At 38.0% G+C, this 12,971-nt stretch overlaps 1 long non-coding RNA gene across 2 annotated transcripts in view; it reads left to right on the top strand.

The window, feature by feature from the left end:
- The first annotated feature begins 5,974 nt into the window (after positions 1 to 5,974).
- Positions 5,975 to 12,971, top strand: part of LOC125458391 (uncharacterized) — a 42,112-nt gene continuing 35,115 nt past the window's right edge. For both annotated transcript variants that reach the window (XR_007248824.2, XR_007248823.2), the window contains exons 1-2: positions 5,975 to 6,062; positions 11,637 to 11,721. This is a non-coding gene — a long non-coding RNA (uncharacterized LOC125458391). The remainder of the gene's footprint in view (positions 6,063 to 11,636; positions 11,722 to 12,971) is intronic.

The following is a 12,971-nucleotide window of genomic DNA, read 5'->3' as shown; positions in this document are numbered from 1 at the left end:
AGGCTCTTTATCATGCCTTCCATAACATTTTGTGTGCTACCAACAGTACCATTACATCTTCAAATTTTGCATTCTTCCTATTCCTGGCTTAATTGAAGTTCCATTCAGCATCTGAGTAATTAGTTATAATCACATTATTAAGACTGAATGCTTTGCAAAGCAGCGCACTAATGTCGATATGATATACAGCTCATCACTTTCTCTTGTTTAGTCTGTGGCAAATCCCCCTTAATTTTTTTTTTCCTTGCTGAGTCCTTCCCACAAAGATTAAAGGAGAATTGCATCAGTTAAGACTTGGGAGGCCAGTGTCTCATTAATTCACTTTGTATACTTAGACTGGACAGAAAAAAGGATAGAAGGTGACCCCTTAAAATAATGTGGCTATTTTTCTAACAAATGAGGAATAGTATATTGTTAGTCAAGTCAGGTTTTGATTACAATGATTGCTTCGCAGCTTCAATTTTTCACTGTGAAATACGATGCATTACAATGTGTATCTGACTTCATTTCACTAAAATATAAACCTGCCAAAAGTTCAAAAGGTATATAAAAGGCATGACTTCAAGTTCCACTCACAAAAGTGTACTGGTATTGCACCTTTGGGATACTATAATGTTCAATATTTTAAAATTGATCACTCAAAAAGCAAAATATTGCCGAGAATTACTGCTCTTTCTTGGAAAGTTGTTGCAGAGTCATAATTATAGCAGGGAAACAGACCCTTCAGTGCAACTTGTATACCAGTGTTACACCTTGCCCAATTTCCTGGTGGTACTCACCCTCTTCCTCGAACACCACCACCAAATCCCCACCTTGTCAGCCAATAATCTATAGTTTATGGCATGAGACGCCTACTCAAGTAATGTGGAGCACTTCTAATTGAAATGACAAGTGTCACTGAATTCAAGAGCTAATCTAAGCAAACATAAAAGTTTAAAGCGATTACTAGTTTGATGCAAGAATTTTTTTACAGAATTAAAGTAGTTTAAAAATAAATGTCAAATAAACATAAATAATTTGAAATTTGTAAAATTATGTACAAAATATTTTATGCTGTATATTTGTATATTTGCTACAATGTTACAACGATGGACAGAGAACCAAATGTAATTTACTATCTGTCTAGGTACCAGCAACTTTTGTTTCAAATCGAAAAGGTTAAGATCCCAGGAACCTATTAATAGAATAGAGTCACAAGGTTCTATGGTTTTGACCAAACATGATAAATAAAAGTAGAACATAATCTGATGTACATCCCTATATTAAAACATATATACAACTTATAGAGTCATTGAATTATAGAGTCATTCAGCACAGAAACAAATCCTTCAATCCAACTCGTCCATGCTGACCAAGTTTCCCAAACTAAACTGGTCCATTTGTATGCATTTGGCCCTCTAAACTTTTCCTATTCATGTATCTATCCAAATGTATCTTAAATGTTATAACTGTACTTGCATCTACTACTTTGTCTAGTAGTTCATTCCACTTGCAAATCACCCTCTATGGGAAAAAGTTGCCCCTCAGACTCTTTTTAAATCTTTCTCCTCTCACTTTAAAATTATGTCCTCTAGTTCTAAACTCCCCAACCCTAGTCCTGTTCACTTTCTCTATGGCCCTCATGATTTTATAAACATCTATGGCGTCACCCCTCAACCTCCTATGCTCCAGGGAAAAAAGACCAGCTTATCCAGCCTGTTCTTCTGAACTCAAAACATCCAGTCCTAGTCACATCCTTGTAAATGTTTTCTACACGCTCTCCAATTTAATAATAACAAGTTGACTAGAATTGTACACAGTACTCCAAATGTGGACTCACCAAAGTGCTGTGCAACCCCAACATGATGTCCCAACTCTTAAACTAATGCACAGAGCAATTAAGGAACCCAGAAATAGCCTAAAGCAATCAACTCATTGTGATCAAACACTGCCCACTGTTCATGAAATAGCAAGTGCTATCAAGAGAGATCCCACTAATTTCTCAGCATTAGCCAAGATGTTAGTAAAAGTACAGATCATCAAATTTCATTAAAGTTTGCAGAGGATTCCAACTTCTTCTATTTCAAAGACCTAACTTTGGAACTCCTTCAAAAGTTGTTCAGTCACAACTTCCTTAATGATTGCCGATATTCTGGTCATCCAACTTCCTTTCCTCAGACTAGGGATTAATGGAAACTGCACTCCAGCATTTACATACAGGCAGAACTTCAGCTTTTCACAAACAACCAGCTTCATCAAGCTAATTCTGCCCCTGGATATTTTTTTCCTGAGCTTTATTCTGGTTCAGCTGCACCAAACAATCACTGCTATGGCCTTTCAACCATTGGCACTGTATTTCCCCATCCCCCATCTCTGCTGTACTGAACTATTTCTGGTTCATGGCTTCTTCTGAACACCCACAGCTCACAGCACATTTCTAGAACCCTAATTCCAACTCTTTGCTAGCAGTTTACTTGTAGAACTATTGCCTGAGTCTAAAAAAACAGATATTCAACTAGTCTTGATTTCTCCAACGAACAGACATTATGTTATTTAGCTTTCAGCAATCTAGCTGAAAAGTTTTTTCCTTTCTTCTGTATCTATATGTCTCTATCTCCAACTGTCTGTAACCTTTGAAGCACTCTCAGTGATCCTTGCAATGTTTTGAATGATCTCTTGAAATCATTGCAAAAAGCCCATCACTATTGCTAGGCAGAACCAAATATAGCAATGTCTTCGAACTGACTGTGTTCTAAACATTACACTTTCTGCAGTGTGCTGGCTTCGAGCACAAATTGCATGCAACATGAAATAATGGATTCCACAGTAGTGTGTATGTGCAAATCGTTGAGTGACACTTTCAGAACTTTGTCAATTTTTTTGCTGTATATCATTTCTGTAAATGTTATTTCCATCAGATAAAGTAACTAAAGTATTATTGCTCCAGTTTTGGAGAAACATAAAGCTTTTTACAGGAAAGTTATATTATGCAGAGATTAGTGATACAGTTAAAAAGGAAAAGCAGTTACTGGCTCTGAGAATGCAGAGTCAACATTCAGATAAGGAAAGAGTTCCCAGAAGAAAGATAAGATATTTCTCTGAATAATTGCAATGATATTGTCCAGAATGGTACTTAAAGTCAAAGGCAGAGAGTCCAGAACAAAACTTCGAAGGGAAATTAAAGTGAGAAGCCATTAACAGCACATATGGCTGTTATCCACATTCAACTAATAGCACCATGCGTGTGTAAACACAACACATGGCTACAGAAAAGTTAGCTCCTTCTAAAGGGGAATTAGGAATGGGCAATAAATGCAGGCCCCAGTCAGTAATGCACATAACCTGTGAAAGAATGAATTTTAAAAATCACAGGTTCACAGGGGAAGATAGAAAATGATTTTGTTGATATATGTAAGTACTAATTTATTTTTCTTTATTATAGTAAATTTTCCTGTTTGGTAAATAAATATTACGAAGTTGATTTTGAAACATTCATTGCTTGTTCAGTTGCTTTGTATCTTCACTTTTGCCACTGTTATTTCTTTAATTAAAATCTAGTTCTTATTTTATAGCCAGATTAATAAGTAAAGAATGTCTTACTGAAGTTAATTATAAAGCTATGACTTTCATTTAATTTACTACATAACGTAATAAATTAGTTCTCGGCCAGGATAAACAGAAGAATTTTTAGTTTCTTGGCAATGACTTGTGAAAGACACAATGTTGTCTTATGTTGACATTACTTTGATACATCAAGAAAGTGATCACTTTTAAAATGGGATTTTTTTTCAAATATCCAAATAAATATTTGCATTTATTAATAATAATGACATTTACTATAACAAACTAACTAAAATCAACATTGATTCAGAGATAATGGGAACTGCAGATGCTGGAGAATTCCAAGATAATAAAATGTGAGGCGGGATGAACACAGCAGGCCAAGCAGCATCTCAGGAACTGCAGATGCTGGATCAACATTGATTGACTACTAACAACAGGTGATCAATGCACAAAACTACAGGAAATGAAATCCCTACTACATTCTTAAAATAACCAAAATCTACACTGCACCTTCAGCAGAAATGTCATTTTACATTTAACATCTGCAAGCTTCACCTAGCTTTTGCAAGATTGTTTATCCCTGCCTACCAGCGTAAATCATCCACCATCCTTTAAAGCAAAGAGCCCTTCACTTTTCCAAGTATACGCAAACAGAATTCCAGTAGCAACGTACTCATTGGAGAAACCTTGGTCATTAAAGCTTCACAAATTTTATTTCTTTGAACTGTTAATTAGTTCTCACTAGCATTCTCCTTAGTGGAACACCTGAACCCAGTCTTTTGTCCTGCTGGCCGCAGCAACACTGCTGCGGATCTTCTCTCAAATCTCCCTCAGTCTGACCGATTATGAGGGGATGAGTTTTGTCATTTGAGACGGTGAGAATAAAAAAGTGGGATGATCTAATTGGGCAAATGGCCCAAAAACCACATTCTTGGTATCAAACTAAATTTGAGTATTTAAGCCCACGCTCCTGACTTCTGACCAATTATGAGGCTTGACATTTCAGAAACTCAACAGCCAAATGAAAGGTGTACCTGGTGGCTTTTGCTCTCTGGCTTGGGTCCACATGAGTACACAGCTTTTGCTGTCTACCAATATCTTTGCAAAGCTCTTTCAAAGTAAATGCTATAATACTCCCCGTTGACTCTAGTCAATTGCTCTAATTAGCTACATGCAGGAATTGCCTCCTTATCATTATCAGCTAAGCAAATATAATCAGAAAGAAGCACTTAAATGCAAGACCTGGGCTTTTCACTTCATAAGCAAATGTTATAGCCAGCACTGAAGACTGCAGATTGTAAGTTACATGTTTGTAACATGAACTGTTGGTATGCAAGAACCTGATCTGTGATGTGAAAGGGAACATTTCTTTGTGGTATGGTTTAGGAAAACCACACTGGTTTACTTGCAGAATCCTACACCCCAATAGACCATGAAAATATTGGTTGGACAATGTGCATTTGGATAAGCTGGTATAAAACAAAACTCTACTGAGTCATGACAATGACCAACTTGGCAAGCTTCCATGCCACACTGTATGACGGCATTTCATGAGTATTCATTGTGATGGATCTGAGGGCATAAGATTTCCTTTAGTAAAAACAGGTTACTTTTCTGACATCCCCTCCAGATTACTTACTCATAAGTCTCACATAGGGATCACCTTGGAAGGTATAAGAAAGAGGTTGCATTTTACCTGGAATGCAAGTTCCTGCTTCATGATCCATGGGTTTGTAAAAACCTACTGAAGTGTTCCAATGTTTTTAAAGGTGACTGAGGTAAGGTTATCCACAGCCTTCTTATGGCATTTATTGGCAGTGTAGTGGGACCATCTGCAGTGATGTATTTGAAATGCGTTTGAAATTTTTATGGAATCCGTTTTTCTATATGATATTGTATTACCGATAGCCTTCTTAACCTAAAGTGCTGGTCCCACTGTGCTGCACAATTGGCTTTCCTAATGGACATGTTGATGGGTGACTCAAAATGGACAAAAACAAATTATTGGTTCAAAGCAGTGTTTGGCAGCTCCTGTGATGATAACTACTACCTGTTGCTACAACATGGAAACAGACAGCTCAACCAAATCAGCCTTTCCACCTCTGTATTCACAGCCCTGTGAAATGAAACTCTCAAAGACACCAGCAGTTACAACACTGGTTCCCAATGAAACTTTTGAATAACCAGTTCCAGACTTTGTAAATAATTAATTCCAGTTTCTGGTTTTGTATCTTAAACAAAAAACTTAAAATGTATTAAATACACAATGGCAATAGCAGAACAAAATTAAACAACAAGGTGATCTAATTAATGTCTATGCTTTAAACCCAAACAGCTTGTGTTTAGCCCCCATTCTCAATAAAGACAGAGAGAAAAGCAAACAGAGTCAAAGGAATAAAAAAAACTGGTCAGATAACTTGAATTGTTTTCACAACACATTGTTTCCCAGATGTGGACGTGGACTCCTTTGGTTGCTTTGCTGGAAATGTTGATGAAGTCACCTTTAAAAGTTGATTCAGGTAACAATAGTAATATTTCTAACACAAATTTGGGCTTCAGGAAGCTGGAAGGGGTGATTAGGTAGGGAGATTTCAAATCACCATGCTGTGTCACCAGTAGCTAATCTCATCTCTGAGGAAAAAACAGTTCAAAACGAAAGTTGAGCGGCGACGGTGGTAGCTGTGTCGAGGAGGCTGTGCGTCACAGCTTGTCTGTTTTCTCGTTTTTCTTTAGATATAACGCAATTTTTATCGATATAATGTTGTTTGCGAAGCGCTTGAGTTGAGGTATAGCATTTTTATTTAAAAATTATTTTTTCGAGCAGGATGGAGGTAAGGGATAGAAAAAATGAGGGTTGGGGAGGGTGGCGTAGCGTATTTTTTTTCAGTGTACAATTTTGAAAGGTTTGATTTGAGATCCTATGGTGATAGAAGCAAATGGGGATGCCGCGCCGAAAACGGTGGGCAATCGCAGCCTGTTCGCGGGCTTTACCGTTGTTACTGGGAAATAGGAGTCGAGTGTAGGTGAAATATATGGGGGATTGACTTTAGATTACTGATATTGCGCTTCTCGGGTCTTTCTCGATATTTTACAGCAGCTTTTTTTGATGTCAACTCGTCCGTTGATATCTAAAGAGAGACTTGTCTTGCTTCTTGAGAAGTTTGGACGTTCATTAACATTTCAGGATTGAACCCGATTTTTAAATAAACGGTAATCTCAAACGTTCCAAATTTGCGTTACGTTTACTGTACCATCTAGAAGGTTTGAATCTTTTCAATACCAAAAAAATTCAGCATACACACACTTGCCTTTGCAGGGGAGTTGCTGAAGGCAAGTATAGAATGAGCACTTAGTGTCTTATGCAGTTCTGAATCATTGTAGAGACTGTAAAAAGCCTTCCTGGAAGTGGGTAAATTGGTTCCTTTGTATAGGAAAGGTGATTTCAGAAACATCTGGGGGAAGATGACTTGAGATAGGTAGGGTTAAAAAGCATCAGAAAAACTTACCAAGAGAGAATAAACTGCAGGAGACGGGGGAGGGCAAAAACAGTAGTTTGGAGGGTTTTTGCATCAACTGTAAGCCTCCACGATGCACTTCTCACTGATGCCTGAGAAGTGCTGACAACATTCACCTTGACTACATGAGCAGCAGTTCCTACTGAAGTTGTTAAATCCCTGTGGCCAGAGGGCTGAGTTTGTAGAATTACAACACTGTTTTCTTAATCTTGATACGTTGAACTGTATAGAAGACCAAAAGTAGAAATTTGTGTGTATTTAATGAGTTGCATTTTACATGCCTGCTTTGGAATCCCAAGTCTGGCTTTAAGTCCTATTTATAGGGCTTGTATGCATCACATCAGGCTGATGCTCCAGCGGGGAGTCTTAACCTGCCAGAGATACCACTTTTTTGAATGTGATGTTAAATTGGTGCTGGCTGTCCTGTCAGATGTTTGAAAATAAAGTGTGGTATTATCTTGAGAGACAACCATAGAATTACTCCTGGCTAATATACGTTCTTTGTCAAAATCACAAACATGTGGATGTGGTGTATATGGACTTCAGCAAGGCATTTGATAAGGTTCCCCATGGTAGGCTCATTCAGAAGGTAAGGAGGAATGGGATACAGGGGAACTTAGCTGTCTGGATACAGAATTGGCTGGCTAACAGAAGACAGCGAGTGGTAGTAGAAGGAAAATATTCTGCCTGGAAGTCAGTGGTGAGTGGTGTTCCACAGGGCTCTGTCTTTGGGCCTCTACTGTTTGTAATTTTTATTAATGACTTGGATGAGGGGATTGAAGGATGGGTCAGCAAGTTTGCAGACGACACGAAGGTCGGAGGTGTCATTGACAGTATAGAGGGCTGTTGTACGCTGCAGTGGGATATTGACAGGATGCAGAGATGGGCTGAGAGGTGGCAGATGGAGTTCAACCTGGATAAATGCGAGGTGATGCATTTTGGAAGGTCGAATTTGAAAGCTGAGTACAGGATTAAGGATAGGATTCTTGGCAGTGTGGAGGAACAGAGGGATCTTGGTGTGCAGATACATAGATCCCTTAAAATGGCCACCCAAGTGGACAGGGTTGTTAAAGCATATGGTGTTTTGGCTTTCATTAACAGGGGGATTAAGTTTAAGAGTTGTGAGATCTTGTTGCAGCTCTATAAAACTTTGGTTAGACCGCACTTGGAATACTGCGTCCAGTTCTGGTCACCCTATTATAGGAAAGATGTGGATGCTTTGGAGAGTGTTCAGAGGAGGTTTACCAGGATGCTGCCTGGACTGGAGGGCTTATCTTATGAAGAGAGGTTGACTGAGCTTGGATTTTTTTCATTGGAGAAAAGGAGGAGGAGAGGGGACCTAATTGAGGTATACAAGATAATGAGAGGCACAGATAGAGTTGATAGCCAGAGACTCTTTCCCAGGGCAGAAAAGGGTAACACGAGGGGTCATAGTTTTAAGCTGGTTGGAGGAAAGTATAGAGGGGATGTCAGAGGCGGGTTCTTTACACAGAGAGTTGTGAGAGCATGGAATGCGTTGCCAGCAGCAGTTGTGGAAGCAAGGTCATTGGGGACATTTAAGAGACTACTGGACATGCATATGGTCACAGAAATTTGAGGGTGCATACATGAGGATCAATGGTCGGCACAACATCGTGGGCTGAAGGGCCTGTTCTGTGCTGTACTGTTCTATCTATCTATCTATCTAACAGCTCCAACTTTGGTTCTACCCTGAGGGCCTGATCATCTCTTCTCAAGGCCTCAGTTACCACTCAACATCTTCCATCTGCTTGAATATGGGATCTCTCTTAGACTTGCCAGAACCAATTCCCAGGTAATGACCTTGATAATGGCTGACTTCTGCTATCTGTTTTAGCATTATGCTCTTCCTGGAGTTACTGTGTCTATAGAAACCCTTTTAATGCAGAATTGTCCTGCAATTAACCTCCAGGCCTGGCATCACAAACAAAAGAAAACTTGTTTGACCAGCTGTTTTCCGTCACTGCAAGCTGTTTCACAAAGTTCACAAGTCATCTACAGCACACAATTCCTAGCTCACAGCTCAAAACTAAATTTGATAAAATATTTTAAAACATGAAAAAATCGGTGACAATTCTAACACTGTCAAGACCATATTAATTGGGTCGATAAGAGGCAAAGAGCACTTCAGTCTTCCTTGTCTTAAGTTTGGTGGTTCTTCTATATCTGGATATTTGCCACATTAAGAAATCTGAAAAATTGTGTAGGAACTGCCAATATTCCACCATTCTAAGGATGAATTTCCATTATGAAGCTGAAGAGAAAATTAAGACTGGGAATGACAATGAACAGCAGACCAGTAATAAAAACAGAGTTAAGTTAGTTAGGACATGTGTTATAACATGATTGGGTGGTAGAGATTACCTGGCTGCTGGTGAAGTTCAGCACTTTGAAACAGTGAAATTTCTGAATGGAATATGTTGTGTGACCAGATGATAGAAAATAGCCACAATATCTTAATAGATTTTATGATGAGTTGTGCTGCTAAACATCCCCCAGTTGAGGGACTCTTAATCCTCACTGTTCATCTGGGAAGGACACAAATCCTATGTCTATCAATTATCCAGAATTCCATTGGACACACAATAAATGGGTCATGGATCAATAATTGAATATAGAATACATAATAAAATATGGATTTGTAGGGGAAACCTTGTTTCAGACAATCTTTCAGATATCATATGATATTTTTACATTTTGTGGGCCCAGAATCAAAATTTGAAATGCTGAAGCAATGATGATTTGATTTAGCCTTAGGAAAACTGTTCACAACCACAGGCAAACAAATGGTTGACATTACTACCCTGTAAAATAATAAAGTCTGAGCATTGGAGAACAGTGACCCAGCTGAACAGGCCACAATCCTTCTTTCCTTGTCATTTTACTACAGAAACATGGCATACAAAGCCTTTACACAAAAGCACAGCAGACAGTCACATGGTCACAATATTTTTGTTTATCTTGCCCAAACATTGCCCATCATGAGGTTGATGATCCACTTTGGAAGCACTCTCTAAGTATTCCTGATAACATGGGCACTCACTCAGATAAATAGCATTATGGATTCAGATAGACAGAGAGCCAGAAGAGTCAATGGCATTGCTGCAGGTGAGGCTGTTTTCCATGAGTTGGAGGATTTCTAAAATTACATTTCTACCGACATCACCGGAGAGAGAACATTAGCTGAAACACACAGCACAAATTAGGAGAAACAAGTGGGGACACCAACAGAGAAGCAAGGACCAACCAGAGACCTAATCCAAACACTTGTTGCTTACAATCATGAAGGATTATACTCTAATACAGGAAAGACCTTTTTCAAGCGCAGAAGTACTTCATGATGTTATTTATTTTCTCCTTGACACAAATATTATTCACCGTTGTGGAGGTAATTAACTATTTTGACAATTATATTGGCATTAAATTGGATGGTTCTAGTGATGTAAAAACATAATGATGTGAGTACCTTTACAATTACAAACATTAACATGAGTGCTGCTGGATGAGGAGCAAGGGTCAATTGATGACCTCTTCCTACATGAAGTTGAAATTTTCAGTGCGGGGAGGCGTGTCTCAGTCAGAACGTTTTGTTGTTGGCATTTTGGTATGTGGATTTTAAATACCTCAGGTCACATATTCCACTTTTCTCAGAGATGTTTTCTCTTTTCCAAATTTAAGTCAGTGGAATACCCAAAGGATTTCTTCTACCTAGTAAAATATAATGAGTTAAATAACAGGTCTCAAAGGGATTGGGTGATAGACATTCTTGCAATGAAGAAGATGCAAATAGCCCAGAAAATATAGAACAAAACTATACAAAGATATCCAAAACAAAAGTTAAAAGCATTGAATCCAATAGTAAAACAGATGAATGCCATAAAACGATTTATGTGGGTCTCCAGGTTACTAGTCCAGTAATATTAGCATTACAACACTGCTTCCACATGCATTGCAATTTCAATTTTTATCCATTCTCATTATATAATATTAAATAGTAGTAAAATACAAATATTCACCTTTGTATATTGTTAATAGAATACAATGCCATGAAAGTACTATTTATGTCTGTTTCATAGTTGTTACATTATACATGTTTTATCTTACTTATCTTTTGAAAGATGTGCATTTAACAAAATGGGCTAAATTACATCAATCTTTCAAAGATAAAGGTTTGAGTTATAGGGAGACGCTAAATTGGCTGAGGCTTTTTTTCCTTGGAGCATTGCAGACTGAGGAGCGACGTTCTAGAGGTTTATAAGATCATGAGGGGCATGGATAGTGTAAATAGCCAAGGTCATTTTTCCTAGAGTGAGGGAGCCCAAAACTAGGATTAAGGTAAGAGGCTAAAGATTTAAAAAGTGCCTGAGAGGTAATTTCTCATGCAGAAGGTGTTGCATGTATGGAGTGAACTGCCAGAGGAGGTGGTGGAGGCGAGTACAATTACAACATTTAAAAGGCATCTGGTTGGTTATTTGGCATTTATTTTTAAACTACGTTAATTCTGTAAAAACATTCTTGCATCAAACTAATAATTGCTTTAAACTTTAATGTTTGCCTTAGATTAGCTCTTGAAATCAGTGACACTTGTCATTTCGATTAGAAGTGCTCCACATTGGGGATTTGGCAGTGGCATTTGAGGAAGGCGGTGAGTACCACCAGGAAACTGGGCAATGTATAACACTGGCATACAAGTTGGACTAAAGGGTCTGTTTCCATGCTATAATGCTCTTGACTCTGTGACAACTTTCCAAAAAATGGCAGTAATTCTCAGTAATACTTTGCTTTTTGAGTGATCAATTTAAAAATATTAATCATTTTGGTATCCCAAAAATAGTAATAAAGATTTTAATACTAAATTTAGCTCTGTGCAATTCGAGCACTCTGGCAACAGTGAGGCAAATTCCTAGAGTAAATAGATAACAAGTTGCAGAGCTGGATGAACACAGCATGCCAAGCAGCATCAGAGTAACAGAAGGGCCTAGGCCCAAAATGTCAGCCTTTCTGCTCCTAAGTTGCTGCTTGGCCTGCTGTGTTCATCCAGCTCTACACCTTGTTATCTTAGATTCTCCAGCATCTGCAGTTCCTACTATCTCTGAAACAAATTCCTATAGTGTGTGGATGAGTCACAAAGTACGTCCTTTTTGAATCAATTCTGTAAAATGTTTAAACATTACCTTTTCGCAAGAGTAGATATTGATAGTTGTACATTTAGATTTTCTCTCTGTCTGCATTTAACTTTTACATTTACAGCCCCTTCCAATCTTCTGCTATTCAAAACTTTAGAGGATTTTTCATGATGGAAGTTTTCTGTCTCCAATCCACACAGCTTGATATCCCACTTTGGTAAAGCTGGTAAGGGTTATTTAAAATGTGCAAATTACTAGCAGGTCTCATTATTTTCATTGTGCTGGAAGCTTCTAGCTAAAATTCCAGCTTGCACATTGGAAATGGTTTATAAACCTATAAATCTTAAGCAACTTGCTTTTATTGCAAATAGATTCTTGTCAGACAATGATGGATGGTTTACAAATACAAATACTTTTGCCACAAACTCTCTAGTGATTACCCTGAACTGAAGGAAAAAGGTTTTTGATCAAGTCAAATGGCGACATTTGTGTTTCTCCCAGTGATATTGGTCCTTCTTTCATTGAATGGGATACTGTGCCACAAATATTTTTTTGGTTAGTTTTCACTGATTCATTGCCTATCCCCTCAGTTTAGCTTTTCTCAGCCTGAGGTAATTCCTTCCTTTTGATATTTCTGTTACTTGTATCGTAACAATCGTATCACTTAATGTTTGTTTTGTATGCATATTTTAGAAAGCAGCATTTTTTTAACAAGAGATAAAAGACTACTGTTGTTTCCTGATGTTGACAAGATTACAGCTCGGCTCAG

Source organism: Stegostoma tigrinum, chromosome 13, assembly GCF_030684315.1.
Source record: "Stegostoma tigrinum isolate sSteTig4 chromosome 13, sSteTig4.hap1, whole genome shotgun sequence".
In the NCBI taxonomy this organism is placed as follows: domain Eukaryota; kingdom Metazoa; phylum Chordata; class Chondrichthyes; order Orectolobiformes; family Stegostomatidae; genus Stegostoma; species Stegostoma tigrinum.
This window is presented reverse-complemented; position numbering and strand designations above follow the sequence as displayed.